Genomic DNA, 17516 nt, shown 5'->3' with positions numbered 1-17516 from the left:
TGAAGGTTGCTGGCATTGTGGCATAACAGGTTAAGCACTGCCTGCAGCATTGGCATCCCATATGGGCACTGGATGCTGGCTGCTCCATTTCTGATCCAACTCTCTGCTAATGCACCTGAGAAAGTGGTCAAGAATGACCCAAGTGCTTGGACCCTTGCACTCACGTAGGACACCTGGAAGAAGCTCCTGGCTCCTGGCTTTGGCCTGGCCTAGCCCTGGCTGTTGTGGCCATTTGAGGAGTGAAGCAGAGGATGGAAGTGCTCACTCTCTCTCTCTCTCTCTCTCTCTTTCTCTCTACCTCTTTGCCTGTAACTCTGCCTTTCAAACAAACAAAATAAATCTAAAACAAAACAAAACAAAAACCAAAAAGAAATGTAATTGTTTTGGTTATTTGATTTTCCAGAGCTCATTTCCCACTATTTAATGCATTTAATCATAGACAAGTGTAAAACATATACCCATAATTAGAAAATACTTATATGTACAAATACACAAGTGCAAATATGCAAATTTATAGAGAGAACACTTTTATTTTCCTCTCTCAAATTTATTAAATCTGAGTGTTGTGCATACCTTATTTTGTTGTATTATGGAAATTGCCTTTTTGAAATATAGTAACCTACAAATATTGCAATTTTTGCAATCCATGACCTACTCAATTCATTGATTTCTTCAGTTAATATTTATAAATGTCTTCATTGTGCCAGATACTAGTCCAATACCAAAGATTTACCCTAGAGGAAAAATTAAGAGCTCTTACAGAATTTACATTGTAATGGGAGAAACACATTAAATAGATAAGAAAAATCAGTAAGATATATAGGATGCTAAAAGTGCTAATGAGAGAAGTAAAAGAGGTAGAACAGACAAAAATTCAGGGGTAGTAAAGGAAGGGAATTCAATGTAAGTAGGCTGATGCAGGAAGGTTTTTCCATTGAATTGATTTCTGAGTAAAGATTTAAGACTATGAGGAAGTCAGCAATGTAGATACCTCTAGGGAGACCATTCCAGGCAGAGACAGACAAGAAAAAAATCATGAAGTAGAACACAGGTGAATGTTGCAGGAATAGGAATAAAGCCAGTAAGTCCAGTGAAGACAGATCCTGAAAGTCACAGAATTGGAGGTCCGATAGGTCTCTGGGATCCTAAAGCAATAATAATGCATGTGGCTCTTTGAGATGGAAAGTCATGGGGCTATTTAAAGCGGAAAAAATAACATTATTCTAAGTCTCTCTGACTGCTGTGTGGAAATACATGTTAACGAAGGCCAAGATCAGAAGCAGGGAGACCATTCAGGAGCAATGATGCAGTGGTAACAGAAATGGTCATGTTATAAAACAATTTTAGGGGCACAGTGGCTTCACATCTGTGAAGCCAACATTCCATATTGGAGCACCAGCATTTTGTATCTAGTTCAGCTCTTGCTATTGTGTCCCTGGGAAAAGAGTGAGAGAGAGCCAAGTCTGGGCCCCTCATCCTCATGTGAGACCTGGATGGAGTTCCAGGTTCTTGACTTAAGAACCATTTGGGGAGTGTACCAGCAAATATCAGATCTCTCTCTCCTCTTGGTCTCTCTCCTTGCATCACTCTGTTTTAATTAATTAAATAAGTCTTTAAAAAAATTCAAAGGAAAAATCAAAAGGATCTCCTTCACAGATCTAATTTTGGCATGGGATAAAAGATTTGTTTGCTTGTAAGAATGGGATGATTGACTTAGAAGAAGACTGTGAATGGATTTGAGCCACAAATCAAGAATTATTCTGTATCCTGCTCAGAGGCCTTATAAAATAACCAAGGAAAAAAGTTTAGAAAAAATTATGCACACAAATCTGCAGTTTCAACAGGAAAGAGTTGCCCTGAATCCAAAATAATAGCATGATTTAATGCTTTCATGGCATTTACCGTATACTGTGAATTGGCTTGTCAATGGTGTGTATGGATTCTTTTTCTTAAAAGATTTATTTATTTATTTGAAAGGCAGAGCAACAGAGGGCAGAAGCAAAGAGAGAGAGAGAGAGAGAGAGAGAGAGAGAGGTCTTCCATCCATTTGTTCACTCCCCAAATGGCCACAATGGCCGGAACTGTGCCCGTCTGAAGCTAGGGGCCAGGAGCCTCCTCTGAGTGTACAGGCCCAAGGACTTGGGCCATCTTCTACTGCTTTCCTAGGTCATAGCAGAAAGCTGGATCAGAAGTGGATTAGCCGGGTATTGAATCGGCGCCCACGTGGCATGTTGGTGTTGCAGGTGGCGGCTTTACCCTATGCCACAACACTGGCCCCTTGTATGGATTCTTTAACTTACATAAAATATCTGTGAGATCAATACCATTATTTTCAACATTTTGCAATGAGAAAATCATCACACAAATAAGTTAAGAATTTGTTACAAGACCAAAGAACTAGTTAGCACAAAGAGTGAATGTCGATGTGTGTACTCTTCCTGGTCACTGTCTCTCTTAGTAGAGAATCACAACATAGTTAATATTTGAAGCGAACAAACTAGGTAAGTTCATGAAATGATCCAAGGGAACATGGAACAGGTCCAAAGCCTGAGCCTGGAAATTCTGTAGAATTAAAACTGAAGGAAGTTGGCGGGTGGGAGGGAGAATCAGTCCCAGGAGTAAATAAAGCATCTTGTAAGAAAGAAAACAAGTCAGCTGCCTTGGAAGCAGAGACAGTATTTTAAGAAGGGTGTGATCAATTATGTCAAAAGATGCTGATAGGCCGAAAAAGAAAGGCTCTGAATTGATTTTTGTATGTAGGAGCATGGAGGCTATCGGGAACCTTGACAAGTTCAGATCTAGTGAGGGAGAAAGCTGGAACTCCAGATGGAGAGGTATTAAAGGCAGGGAAGAGAGATTTTTGGAAGAATTATTTATCAGAAAAATATGGAGATAGGTAAAAGGAATAGTTGAATCAAACAAGGACTTTTGTTTGTTTGGTTTTCTGATTTTGAGGTTTCAATAATAGTCCATTTTTCCTACACTCTCCTAAGGTAGATTATGTAAGCACAGGATATAAGGAGGTATTCAAAGTAGAGGAAATTATCACCTGATGTTTTTCCTGTAATGTCAGTGAACAAGAAAGTCTCATCCTCCAAGTGTAAATCAAAGGTTTTAAGATGACAGAAGACGAATGAGCAGGGGAGAGCCTATATGAGTGATATCTACTGTAAAAATTGGTCAGCATTTAGAGTCAACCTCACTCACAATAGGGACTATACAAATTGTTACTAGAGATGCCACCTATCACCTAGCAGGCCAAAACTCGCCAAAACAGGCCAAAAACTTGACAACACACTTTTGGGAAAGATCTTTCTTACATTGCCTATAATAATAATAATAATAATAAAGATGCATCCCTGATATAAGAGAAATTCAGTGTCTAGAAAAATGGCATATTCATTTAGTTTTTGATCCAGCAATCCCACGTCTACAAAACATTGTCAACAGTGTGAAAAGGCTCAGGTTTAAGGTTATTTATTGTGATTATAACTTGCAATTACTAGAGTTTGGAAACAATCCAAACATTTATGCATACAAAAGTAGTTGAATAACCCCTGGTTCATTCACATACAGAATATTCTGTAAACATTTCACAGTCTCACAAAGAAGAACATCTACACACTGAGTGGGAATAACCCATAAAATGGAATATAAAATTAAGAGGGCAAAGTGCAGAAAAACAAATATTGCATGTTTCCTTTGCTGTAAGAAAGAGGAAGAGAAATGTGTATATGATTATTCATGCATATGTATATGTATATGTATGTTCACTCATATATGTGTATATTTGTTCACATATTTATATTATATATATATATATATACTTGTTAAGAGAAATGCTGGAAGGGTAAATAAAAATTTATACCAATTCTTACTAAAGTTAGGGAAGAAAAGCATAGTGTAGCAGAGCTAGAATTGAAAATCGTCATAATAATTCTCTGTATGTAGCATTGACTTTGACAACTTATGCATGTTTTATACATTAAAAATTATCAAAACAAACAGTCAGACGCACAATGAGAAAGAGAGTGGTAGCACAATCTGCTACCAAAGTTTGGAATTTTTTTTTTAAAGAATTTTGACATGTGGGTAAAAATATCTCAATGGAGTTTTCACTTACATTTCTGTTATTATGGCAATACTGAGCATCCTTTCATATGCATAAGAGTCCTTTTAATGTTTTTTTTTTAAATATGATGTGATCCTTTGTACTTTCATCCATTTCTCTATCATGTGGCAATCTTCTTGAATTTTAGGACTTCTTTTCCTATTAGACTTCTATCTGTGATACAAAGTTTCAAGAATGTTTCCTACCAGATTAATTTGCCATTTTTCTGCTTTTTGGCTATGCAAAATGATTCTACAGTGCACCTGCATCAAATATTTCTTTGTAAAAGATGTTTTTAAGGGGTAGGCATTGCTGCACAGCAGGTCAAGCCACCCTTGGGATACCAACATCTCATATGACCGCCCATTGGAGTCCAGGCTACTTCATTTCTAATCCAGTCCCTTGCTGATGTGCCTGGAAAAATATGTCCCAAGTATTTGGGTCCCTGACACCCACATGGAGGACCCAGGTGGAATTCCAGCCTCCTGGGTTCAACCTGGCCCAACTCCAGCCATTGTGGCTGTTTGGGGAGGAATCCAGTGGAAGGAAAAGTGCTGTCTCTCTCTCTCTCTTTCATTGCAATTTTCCTTTCATTCTTTTTACATTTGACATATAATCCTTTGGAAATTTTCCTTGATGTAGACAGAGATGACTTTTGACTGTTGTTATACAGCACTCAAATGAGCTAAATCAGATATCTGAGGATCAGTATTAATGGAAGCTCTTTCACAGCCTCTATGAAATAAACAGTTGCTAGCAATCATGCAGAGTTCCTTCTTGCTACAGTGTAGATTTAAGAGAAAAGAAAACAGAGGAACAGTCATCTAGTATTAACAGTTGGATGCTGTTTAACAAGCCCACACCCCACACCAGAGTGCCTGTGTTCAATTAGGTACAGCCGATTGTTGGCATTTGGGTAGTGAACCAGCACATGGGAGATCTCTCTCTCTCTCTCTCTGTAGCTCTCTCTCTCTCTCTCTCTCTCTTGAATAAAATAAAGATAAAGGAAAGGAAAAGAATGAAAGGAAAATGAAATAGTTTGCCATAAGAGCAACATGAAAAGACAAACAAGTCCCTCTAATTCTCATTTGAATTTTTTTAGATAGTGTTTACTATATATAGGTAGCCATAGAATCCAGATATTTTTCTAGAACGTTGAAGAATCACCTTGCCACTTTATTCTTTATAGATATCCACACAAGTGAAGTGGATAGTTAAGTTTACAAGTTTCTCTTATATTTATTAAAATTTTGATAATGTATCTATTATAATTGATAAAAATTGAGTCTCCTTCTGAGACTAAGTGTTCTAAAATACTATGGATATATTAGAGTAAAATATTCCTGGTAGCACTGAGAAAAAAAGGTGTACCTTATATGAGACTTCCCCAGGGACCAGCACTGTGGTAAAGTAGGTTAAGCCTCTGCCTGTAGTGCCAGCATCCCATATGGTCACCGGTTCGAGTCTCATTGCTCCACATTCAATCCAGCTCCCTGTCAATGGGCTAGGAAAGCAGTGGAGGATGGTCCAAGTGCTTGGGCCCCTGCACCCATGTGGGAGACCCAGAAGAAGCTCCTAGTTACTGACTTAGGATTGATCCAGCTCCAACCCTTGCTGCCATCTTTGAGTTGAACCAGTGGCTAGAAGACCTCTCTTCTCTCTGAGTCTCTCCTTCTGTCTGTCTGTAACTCTGCCTATTATATAAATAAATAAATAAATAAATAAATAAATAAATAAATCTTCCCCAAATGAAAAATGGGGAATAAAATTATTGTATGAGCTCTCTGTCAAGCTTTTTAATTTGTTCTTCTCTCCCCAAAAATATTTCTAACCTTGCTCATAATGCCAGTTGTTAGCAGATACATTGAAACACCATCATATCACCCACTGCTGTCTTTTTCACAAATGTCAGTAAAATATACATAAATAATTTAGATACAGACTTTATTTTTAAATTGCTGAGAGATAAAATTGCTGAGACTAATGATACTTTACATCTATCCAGCTAATTTTTTTTTTAAGATTTTATTTATTGTATTTGAGAGATAGAGTTACAGACAGTGAAAGGGAGAGACAGAGAGGAAGGTCTTCCGTTGGTTCACTCCCCAAGCGGCTGCAACAGCTGGAGCTGTGCCAATCCGAAGCCAGGAGCCAGGCACTTCTTCCCGGTCTCCCACGTGGGTGCAGGGGCCCAAGGATTTGGGCCATCTTCTACTGATTTCCCAGGCCATAACAGAGAGCATCTAGACAATTTTTAATCCTATAAGCATCTCTTAAAAAATGAGGAATATGTTATCATTTTAGTTTAGTGTTTACACGAGTATACCTGAATAAAAGGGGCAAGTCTAAGGCTTCTGCATAGGTTTGATGAGAAGACTCAGAAAGCAATAATCGTAGAATCGACGTGGCTCTCTCAATGTTTTCAGTCTTTAAAATGTAATCAATTTGTAGAAATTAAGTTAGTTCCATTTAATTCTGTAGAATAAAATTAATATATAAACAAAATGAAATCATCATAAAAGGTAAAATCAGCTATGTTAATATCATATTTGTTTCATCTTCTCTGTACAAAAAAACCCTAATAATCCCATAAAATGAAAAGCTAGTTTATGTGTGCATATGTCAATATTTTTAAGATCAACAAACACAGCAAAACATCTGCAGAGTACATTTTTGTGTTTGGAAATTAGCAATATTTTAAAGATATGTATATCTACAAAAAAGAGCATGTATTAACCAATGTTGAATAATTTAACCATCAAAAATAATACTGAATATTGCAGATTGAAACACCTTGACTAGATAAAAAGCCACAGCATTACTCAAAGCAATGAGGAAGTAAAATACAAAAATAAACTGACAAGTATCAAATTAAAACACCATAATTGCCATGATTTTTCTTGGATCTCCAAATAGCTATAATTCATAAAGGAACATTAGGTTAAGAAAGAATAATTAAGTTAAGAAAAATTACTGAAAAAAGATTGAAATAATATATTAAAATTTAACAATCAGAATGCTACCTCTTATAGCCCTAACATTACTAGAAGTGATGCACTTTGTTGCTAGATATATGATGCAATACAGAGCACCAGGGACAACCTGTAAAGGAATTTTTCAAACACCTTTAAACATGAAATCAAATATTTAAAGATAATTTTAATTCATATAAAGTCAATTGACACCTTAATAAAGTGCAGAAAGCATTGCAGGATGTGAAATACTTTGCAGGACAGCTGATCTGGTTTTTGCAACAAATTAATAGTGTCAGAAAAATATTCAGATATGAAACTTGTCAAGATCCTGATTTAAGCAAATGGGCTTATTGCAAACAGACATTAAAAGAGTATCTATTATAACCGATATTGGCTACTTATTGCACAGTATTGTTCTTGTGTGGGATTCTGGTTGCCAGAGAGATAAGAGCAGTTTTATATTGTAAGAATTGAGTTTGTCTGTTTTAACCTATCTGGAAGATACATGAAAGACTGACACAATGCAGTTGTCTTTTTTTTTAAACTTGGAATTAGGAAATTTGCACTGGGTAGAAAACCTTCAGCCAGCATTCTTAAAATTCACAGGTAAGGCAATGAAAAGCTGCAGTCACCTGAAGCTAAATTACAACTGGAGCACACAATAGAACATCAAAAGCCTTGGAGGAAAAATCTGGAGAGAGAGTTTCTTTGGAAAATTAGGGCATTCAACAATGTTTGTTTATTCTGGGGAATATTGAAAGTCACATACATGCCCAGGGCATGATGCATGAACATAAAAATGTTGAGAAAACCCTGCAACTCTGACTGATCTCTAGTGAAAGCAGAGAGTGAAGGTGATGGCAACACTCTATATTGCCTTGCTAAGCATGGATAGCATTCCCCAACATGGACACTGTAAGGAAAGACTGGCAGGAGTTTTTGTTTGTGCTTTTATTTTGCAAGTTTTAGCTGTCTTACCTTTTTCTTTTCTCTCTTTCTCATTTTATATTCCATTCCTAGTGCTCAAATAAGTCTCTGCTAAAATCACTAGTTAGGCATAAATTAAAAAAACAGATATTTCAGAGAACATATATGGATGAAATGCAAAATACCAAAATAAAAAAAAAACTTTATAAAAGACACCAAACAAGTATGTGTATACAAATTACAGAAATAAACAACAAAAAACCCAGACAAGAAAGGGCAAGAATTTGATTTTAGGAGATACTACATTCAAATTGTGACCTGAAAAAAATCAGAAACAAAAATAAGCAAAAACCGGGCCGGTGCCACAGCTCAATAGGCTAATCCTCTGCCTGCGGTGCTGGCACACTGGGTTCTAGTCCCGGTCAGGGTGCCGGATTCTGTCCTGGTTGCACCTCTTCCAGGCCAGCTCTCTGCTGTGGCCCGGGAGTGCAGTGGAAGATGGCCCAAGTCCTTGGGCCCTGCAACCGCATGGGAGACCAGAAGGAAGCACCTGGCTCCTGGCTTCAGATCAGCGCAGTATGCTGGCCAGAGTGCGCCGGCCGCAGTAGCCATTGGAGGGTGAATCAACGGCAAAGGAAGACCTTTCTGTCTGTCTCTCTCTCTCATTGTACACTCTGCCTGTCAAAAAAAAAAAAAAAATAAGCAAAAACCAAGTCACAGTAAGAAAAAAAAAAGTTACCAATTATATGGTAATACCTAGATGGTGTGAGCAAACAGGCAAATCCAGAATACAGAGACATTATGTAATTCTCCCCCAAATCATACTGTCTGTAAATGCTATATGAAAAAAGAACTTTGCAGTTATAGATTAAACTTGAATAAAGAGATGTTACAGCTTAATGCACTGTGTGATCCTTGATGTGTTGAACTTAAGTGGCCACAAATTGTTTGCCCCTGTTTTCTTAAGAGGTGCAGTCTATGCCTTTTCCCTTGAACTTAGTTTTGACTTCAATAGGTTGAAGCAGAAGTGAAACATGTCAGTTCAGAGCCAAGGGTTAAAGAACAGGCTGGCACCACCAGGTAAAGCTACTGCCTACAATGCCAGCATCCCAAATAGGCACAGATTTGTGTCCCAGCTGTTCCTCATCTGATCCAGCTCCCTGCTAATATGCCTGGGAAAGCAGTGGAAGATGGCCCAAATACTTGTGCCTGTGTACCCATATGGGAGACTCAGATGAAGGTCCTGGTTCCTGGGTCCTGGCTTTGGCATGGCCCAGCCCTTGGCTGTTGCAGCCATTTGGGGAATGAACCAGCAGATGGGAAATTCTCCCTCTCTCTCTCTGCCTCTACTTCTCCCTCTTTGTAAATCTGCCTTTCAAATAAATAAAATAAAATAAAATAAAATAAAGAGCTGTCTGCTTGGAGATTTAGGATTAGAGTTCCATTATCTATGAATAATTTCCAAGTTGTTTTTAAAAAAACATTTAACTCAAGAAAGGAAGTATACTTATCAATATATCAGAGAAAAGGATAAAGTAAATGCAGAACAATGTTAAAATTAATGATTCCAGGTAAATACTGTAAAGATATTTTTTGAAACTTTTTATCAAGTAAGTTCAAATTTCTTAAGTACAACTTTATGAATATAGAACCATACCCACGCTCTCACCACCATCACTCCTATTCTACCTCCTCCTCCTCCTTCTCCCATTCCCAGTCCCCATTCTCCATTAAGATTCATTTTCAATTAACTTTGTACACAGAAAGCCAACTCTATACTAAGAAAAGATTTCAACAATTTGCACACATACACATAAATATAAAAACTGTTTTAGAACAAGTTTAAAGTTAATTCTCATAGTACAACTCGTTGAGAACGTAAGTACTGCATGGAGAGTAAATGCACAGTGACTCCTGTTGTTAATTTAACAATTAGCACTCTTATGTATGACGTCAGTGATCACCCAAGGCTCTTGACATGAGCCGCCAAGGCTATCGAAACCTTCTAAGTCCACAATCTCTATCAATATTTAGACAAGGTCATAAGCAAAATGGAAGTTCTCTCCTCCCTTCAGAGAAAAGTATATCCTTTTTTGATGGCCCCTTCTGTCCAGTGGGGTCTCACTCACTGAGATCCTTCATGTAGGACAAATGTTTTTGCCACAGTCTTGGCTTTTTATGCCCGTCTTGGCTTGATTGTATTGAGGAACATTACTTCTACACCCAATTTGCTTAGAATATTCATCATGAAATGGTGTTGTATTTTATCAAATGCTTTCTTTGTGTCTGTTGAGATAATCATATGGTTTTTGTTCTTCAGCTTGTGAATATGATGTATCATGTTGATTGATTTGCAAATGTTGAACCATCCCTGCATATAAGATATAAACTTCACTTTGTCTCTTTTAATAGTTTTTGCATTAAAGTCTATTTTCTATGATATTAGGATGGCCAACCCAGGTCTTTTTTGGTTTCTGTTAGCATGGATTAACATTTCCCATCCTTTTACCTTCAGTCTGTATGCATCTTTGTTGGTAAGATGTATTTCTTGTAGGCAGCAAATAGATGGGCTTTCTTTTTTAATCCATTCAGGTAGTCTTTGTCTTTTAACTGGGGAGTTAAGACCATTTACATTGAGTGTGACTGTTGTTAAGTATACGCTTTGCTTGACATGTTTCTGTAAATTGTCCTGCTTATGTATTTTGGATTTCATTTGTACTTTTGCTGTGTTATTTTCTGTGTTCATCTTTCATAGTGATGTTTCTGTGTTTTTGTGTGTAGCACATCCTTGAGCATATTTTGCAAGCTGGGTGAGTTACAAATTCAATTTCTGTTTTTGTGGATGACCTTTATTTCTCCTTCATTCAGAAATGAGAACTTTGCAGGGTACAGTATTCTGGGTTGACAGTTTTTTTCTCTTAGGACTTAGAATATATCTTGCCATTTTCTTCTTGCCTGTAGTTTCCGATGAGAAGTCTGCAGTGACTCTAATTAGATTCCCTTTGAATGTGATTGAGCATTTCTCTCATGCACAGTTTAAGATTTGGTCTTTATGTTTCACTGCATTGAGTTCTGCTACAATGTGTTGTAGTGAAGTTCTTTTCTGGTCCGGTCTATTGGGAGTTCTGTGTACCCCCTGTACTTGGATGTCTCTTCCTTTTTTTCAGATTGGGGACGCTTCTTGTTATTGTTCATCAAAAAAGCATACTAATCTTTATCTCTTACCATGCCTTCCAGATTTCCTAGGATCCAGATGTTTGGTTTTTTGATATGATTTTGTAGATCTCCAATTGTGTTTTTCTAGTTTTCTAATTTCTTCTTCTTTTATTTGGTCTTACTGTAGTATTTCCAGAAATTTGTCTTCTAGTTCTAATATTCTTTCTTCTGTGCCACCTATTCTGTTGTAAAGGCTTTCCAGTGCATTTTTATTTGCTCTATTGAATTCTTCCTTTCTAGTATTTCATTCTGACTTCTCTTTAATATTTCAATTTCTTGGGAGCACTTTTCATTTAGAATGTGAATTTGTTCTGATTGCTTCTAAGTATTCTGACAATTTTCTGAATTCTGTTTCTGGCATATGCTCTATCTCTTCATCTTCACCTTGTATTATTTGAAGAGTTGTAGGGGCATATAGTGTCTTCCTTACTCTTATTTGAGGTTTTTCCTTTTTTTTTGACATTTATGTATTATTTTTTCCTCTGATTGCTTTTCTCTTAGATTTGTGTCTTTGTGCTTGTGGTGAGGTTTTCCTCTGTTATGAGCTGTTATGTGTCTATGCATTGCAAGTGGAAACAGGCTGCCCCGACTCCTGGAGCTCAGCTCACTTCTCAATCTTGGTGGGGGTGGGTATGAGCTCTAGTGCATGGAACCCCACCTACTGGGGCCCAGCTTGCTTCTCACTGGTGGGTGGAATGGGGTTGAATTTTTGGTATTTAGGACTTCTTGTTGTACTGCTTGCGTGATGGGAAGGAAATTACTTTGAAATATTGTGGGCCTCAGCGTAATGAAGCTGGAAATTAGCAACTCAGGAAACCCTAGAAAATATGCAAACACATGGAGACTGAACAACATGCTCCTGAATGAACACTGGGTCATTCAAGAAATCAAAAGAGAAATCAAAAACTTTCTGGAAGTAAATGAGGATAACACAACACATCAAAACTTATGGGATACGGCAAAAGCAGTATTGAGAGGCAAGTTTATAGCAATAGGTGCCTATATCAAGAAATTGGAAAGGTACCAAATAAATGAGCTTTCAGCACATCTCAAGGACCTAGAAAATCTGCAACAAACCAGACCTAAATCTAGTAGGAGAAGAGAAATAATTAAAATCAGAGAAGAAATTAACATGATTGAATCCAAAAAAAATTACAAAAAATCAGCCAAGCAAAGAGCTGGTTTTTTGAAAAAATTAACAAAAATGACACCCCATTGGCCCAACTAACTAAAAAAAGAAGAGAAAAGACCCAAATCAATAAAATCAGAGATGAAAAAGGAAACGTAACAACAGACACCACAGAAATAAAAAGAATCATCAGAAATTACTACAAGGACTTGTATGCCAGCAAAAAGGGAAACCTATCAGAAATGGATAGATTCCTGGACACATGCAACCTGCCTAAATTGAACCAGGAAGACATCGAAAACCTAAACAGACCCAGAACTGAGACAGAAATTGAAACAGTAATAAAGGCCCTCCCAACAAAGAAAATCTCAGGACCAGATGGATTCACTGCTGAATTCTACCAGACATTTAAAGAAGAACTAATCCCATTTCTTCTCAAACTATCCAGAACAATTGAAAAAGAGGGAATCCTCCCAAATTCTTTCTATGAAGCCAGCATCACCTTAATCCCTAAGCCAGAGAAAGATGCAGCACTGAAAGAAAATGATAGACCAATATCCCTGATGAACATAGATGCAAAAATCCTCAATAAAATTCTGTTCAACAGAATGCAACAACACATCAGAAAAATCATCCACCCAGACTAAGTGGGATTTATCCCTGGTATGCAGGGAGGGTTCAACATTTGCAAATCAATCAATGTGATTCACCACATTAACAGACTGCAGAAGAAAAACCATATGATTATCTCAATAGACACAGAGAAAACAGTTGATAAAATTCAACATCCTTTCATGATGAAAACTCTAAGCAAATTGGGTATAGAAGGAACATTCCTCAATAAAATCAAAGCAATTTATGAAAAACCCACGGCCAGCATCCTAGTGAATGGGGAAAAGTTGGAAGCATTTCCACTGAGATCTTGCACCAGACAGGGATGCCCACTCACACCACTGCTATTTAACATAGTTCTGGAAGTTTTAGCCAGAGCCATCAGACAAGAAAAAGAAATTGAAGGGATACAAATTGGAAAGGAAGAACTCAAACTATCCCTCTTTGCAGACAATATGATTCTTTACTTAAAGGATAAAAAGAACTCTACTAAGAGACTATTGGACCTCATAGAAGAGTTTGGCAAAGTAGCAGGGTATAAAATCAATGCACAAAAATCAACAGCCTTTGTATACACAAGAAATGCCATGGCTGAGAAAGAACTGCTAAGATCAATCTCATTCACAATAGCTACAAAAACAATCAAATACCTTGGAATGAACTTAACCAAGGATGTTAAAGATCTCTACGATGAAAATTACAAAACCTTAAAGAAAGAAATAGAAGAGGATACCAAGAAATGGAAAAATCTTCCATGCTCATGGATTGGAAGAATCAACATCATCAAAATGTCCATTCTCCCAAAAGCAATTTATAGATTCAATGCAATACCAATCAAGATACCAAAGACATTCTTCTCAGATCTAGAAAAAATGATGCTTAAATTCATATGGAGGCAGAAGAGACCTCGAATAGCTAAAGCAATCTTGTACAACAAAAACAAAGCCAGAGGCATCACAATACCAGATTTCAGGACATACTACAGGGCAGTTGTAATCAAAACAGCATGGTACTGGTACAGAAACAGATGGATAGACCAATGGAACAGAATTGAAACACCAGAAATCAACCCAAGCATCTACAGCAACTCATATTTGATCAAGGATCCAAAACCAATCGCTGGAGCAAGGACAGTCTATTCAATAAATGGTGCTGGGAAAACTGGATTTCCACGTGCAGAAGCATGAAGCAAGACCCCTACCTTACACCTTACACAAAATTCCACTCAACATGGATTAAAGACCTAAATCTACGCCCTGACATCATTAAGTTATTAGAGAACATTGGAGAAACCCTTCAAGATATTGGCACAGGCAAAGAATTTCTGGAAAAGACCCGGGAGGCACAGGGAGCCAAAGCCAAAATCAACTATTGGGATTGCATCAAATTGAGAAGTTTCTGTACTGCAAAAGAAACAGGAGAGTGAAGAGACAACCGACAGAATGGGAAAAAATATTTGCAAACTATGCAACAGATAAAGGGTTAATAACCAGAATCTACAAAGAGATCAAGAAACTTCACAAAAACAAAACAAAAACCCACTTCAGAGATGGGCCAACGACTTACTCCTCATGTATGATCTTTGACCTTAGTGTGCTATACATTGAGATTTAATGCTATAACTAGTACTAAACAGTATTTTTCACTTTATGTTTCTGTGTTTTAGCAAACTGTTGAAATCTTTACTTAATGTATGCTAAACTGATCTTCTGTATATAAAGAGAATCGAAAATGAATCTTGATGTGAATGGAAGGGGAGAGGGAGTGGGAAAGGGGATGGTTGCGGGTGGGAGGGACGTTATGGGGGGGGAAGCCATTGTAATCCATAAGCTGTACTTTGGAAATTTATATTCATTAAATAAAAGTTAAAAAAATTGTTAATAACAAAAAAAAATGAAAAGAGGAAATCCAAATGGCCAACAGGCACATGAAAAGATTTTCAAGATCACTAGCAATTAGGGAAATGCAAATCAAAACCACAATGAGGTTTCACCTCACCCCAGTTAGAATGGCTCACATACAGTAATCTACCAACAACAGATGCTGGCGAGCCTGTGGGGAAAAAGGGATACTAACCCACTGTTGGTGGGAATGCAAAATGTAAAGCCACTATGGAATTAGTCTGGAGATTCCTCAGAAACCTGAAGATAACCCTACCGTTCGACCCAGCCATCCCACTCCTTGGAATTTACCCAAAGGAAACGAAATTGGCAAACAAACAAGCTGTCTGCACCCTAATGTTTATTGCAACTCAATTAACAATAGCTAAGACCTGGAACCAACCTAAATGCCCATCAACAGTAGACTGGATAAAGAAATTATGGGATATGTACTCTTTAGAATACTATACCGCAGTAAGAAACAACGAAATCCAGTCATTTGCAACAAAATGGAGGAATCTGGAACACATCATGCTGAGTGAAATAAGCCAGTCCCAAAGGGACAAATATCATATGTTCTCCCTGATCGATGACAACTGACTGAACACCAAAAAGGAAACCTGTTGAAGTGAAATGGACACTAGGAGAAATGGTTACTTGATTAGCATAGCCCTGACTGTTAATGAAGAACTTAATACGTTATCTCTCTTAGTATTTTTTTTTTGTTTGTTCTACTTAATACTACTGGTTTAATTATGTAATTAATACACAGTTATTCTTAAGTGTTGAAATTTAACTGAAATGTGATCCCTGTTAAATATAAGAGTGGGAATAAGAGAGGGAGGAGTTGTACAATTTGGGACATGCTCAAGCTGACTTGCCCCAAATGGTAGAGTTAGAAACATACCAGGGGATTCCAATTCAATCCCATCAAGGTGGCATGTGCCAATGCCATCTCACTAGTCCCAGTGTTCAATTCCTATTCACAACTGATCATAATGAAAGGACTGAGAGTCAAAGGGATCACACAAACAAGTCTAGTGCCTGCTAATACTAACCAATAGAATAAAAAAAGGGAAGAGCGATCCAACATGGGAAGCGAGATACACAGCAGACTCATAGAATGGCAGATGTCTTAAACAGCACTCTGGCCTCAGAATCAGCCCTAAAGGCATTTGGATCTTGTTGAAAAGCCCATGAGAGTATTTCAGGCATGGAAAGTCAAGACACTCTGGAAAAAAAAAAAAAAAAGGACCTAAATGAAAGGCCTCTGTGAGTGAGATCCCAGTGGAAATAACATGTCTTCAAAGAAGGAGGTAACTTTCTCTGAAGGGAGGAGAGAACTTCCACTTTGACTATGACCTTGTCTAAACAAGATAAGAGTCGGTGAACTCAAAAGGCTTCCATAGCCTTGGAAACTCGTGACTGGAGCATAGGGAGATTACTGATGCCATAAACAGTAGTGTCAATTTGTAAAGTCAACAACAGGAGTCACTGTGCACTTACTCCTCATGTAGGATCTTTGTCCTTAGTGTGCTGTACATTGAGATTTAATGCTATAACGAGTACTCAAACAGTATTTTTCACTTTGTGTTTCTATGTGGGTGCAAACTCTTGAAATCTTTACTTAATGTGTACTAAACTGATCTTCTGTATATAAAGAAAATTGAAAATGAATCTTGATATGAATGGAAGGGGAGTGAGAGCGGGAAAGGGGAGGGTTGCGGGTGGGAGGGAAGTCATTGGGGGGGGAGCCAATGTAATCCATAAGCTGTACTTTGGAAATGTATATTCATTAAATTAAAGTTAAAAAAAAAGAACATTAAACAGTTCACTTCAAAAAAAAAAAAAAAAAAGAAATGTTGTGGTCCTCTTCCTGGGTTGGGGGTGTGGTGAGGTGGCCCACCCAATTGATGGGTGTCTGCTTGGAAGGCAAAGGCAGCAGTCCCTTGTTCACATTCGAAAATGTAAGCAAACAAAATGGCTTCTCCCAGCCAGCTGCAGGTCTGGTTCGGGAAAGGGGGGTGGGGGGACTTTGATGGGCAAGGGGTACCTGACCTTTCTGTTCCTCTATACCTTCTCTTATCCTCCTGCATGGAACTTCAAACACAGTTTGCCAAGCTCCCCCCTCCCACAGCTGTCTGATTTCCCATCTAACCTGGTCCCCATTCCAAGCCTCTACTGCTTCTCTTTCTTGTTTGTTCCTTCAGCGTGGAACTGCCCAGTCTCTACTGCTCTCCTGGGCATCCTGTTGTGAATTTCCCACAGCTCTAACTAGTATGTATCCTCTCTCCTTTTTAACTGTCTATGTTACTAGCATCATCCTGTTGCTATACTGCCATCTTCCCAAAATCATAAAGATATTCTTTATTCTATTCAACTATTTTGAAGTTTTTGATAGCTTCCAAAACTTTTGCACCCATATTTGAGATAAATAATATGCTACAAAATACAATTTCTCATCTGAATCTCAAAAAGTTTATTATGATTAGTACTAAAATGCAATTATAATAATTTCAACTGTTGTATCACTTTTTCTTCTTTAATGATAAAGCTGAGAATCCAGTATAAAAACATTCTGGTAAAAACTACTATAGTAAACATTTTGGTGAATATTTTAAAAATTATGTATCTTTATATTTAAGTTATAATATTTTATGTCATAT

Source organism: Oryctolagus cuniculus, chromosome 9, assembly GCF_964237555.1.
Source record: "Oryctolagus cuniculus chromosome 9, mOryCun1.1, whole genome shotgun sequence".
In the NCBI taxonomy this organism is placed as follows: domain Eukaryota; kingdom Metazoa; phylum Chordata; class Mammalia; order Lagomorpha; family Leporidae; genus Oryctolagus; species Oryctolagus cuniculus.
This window is presented reverse-complemented; position numbering follows the sequence as displayed.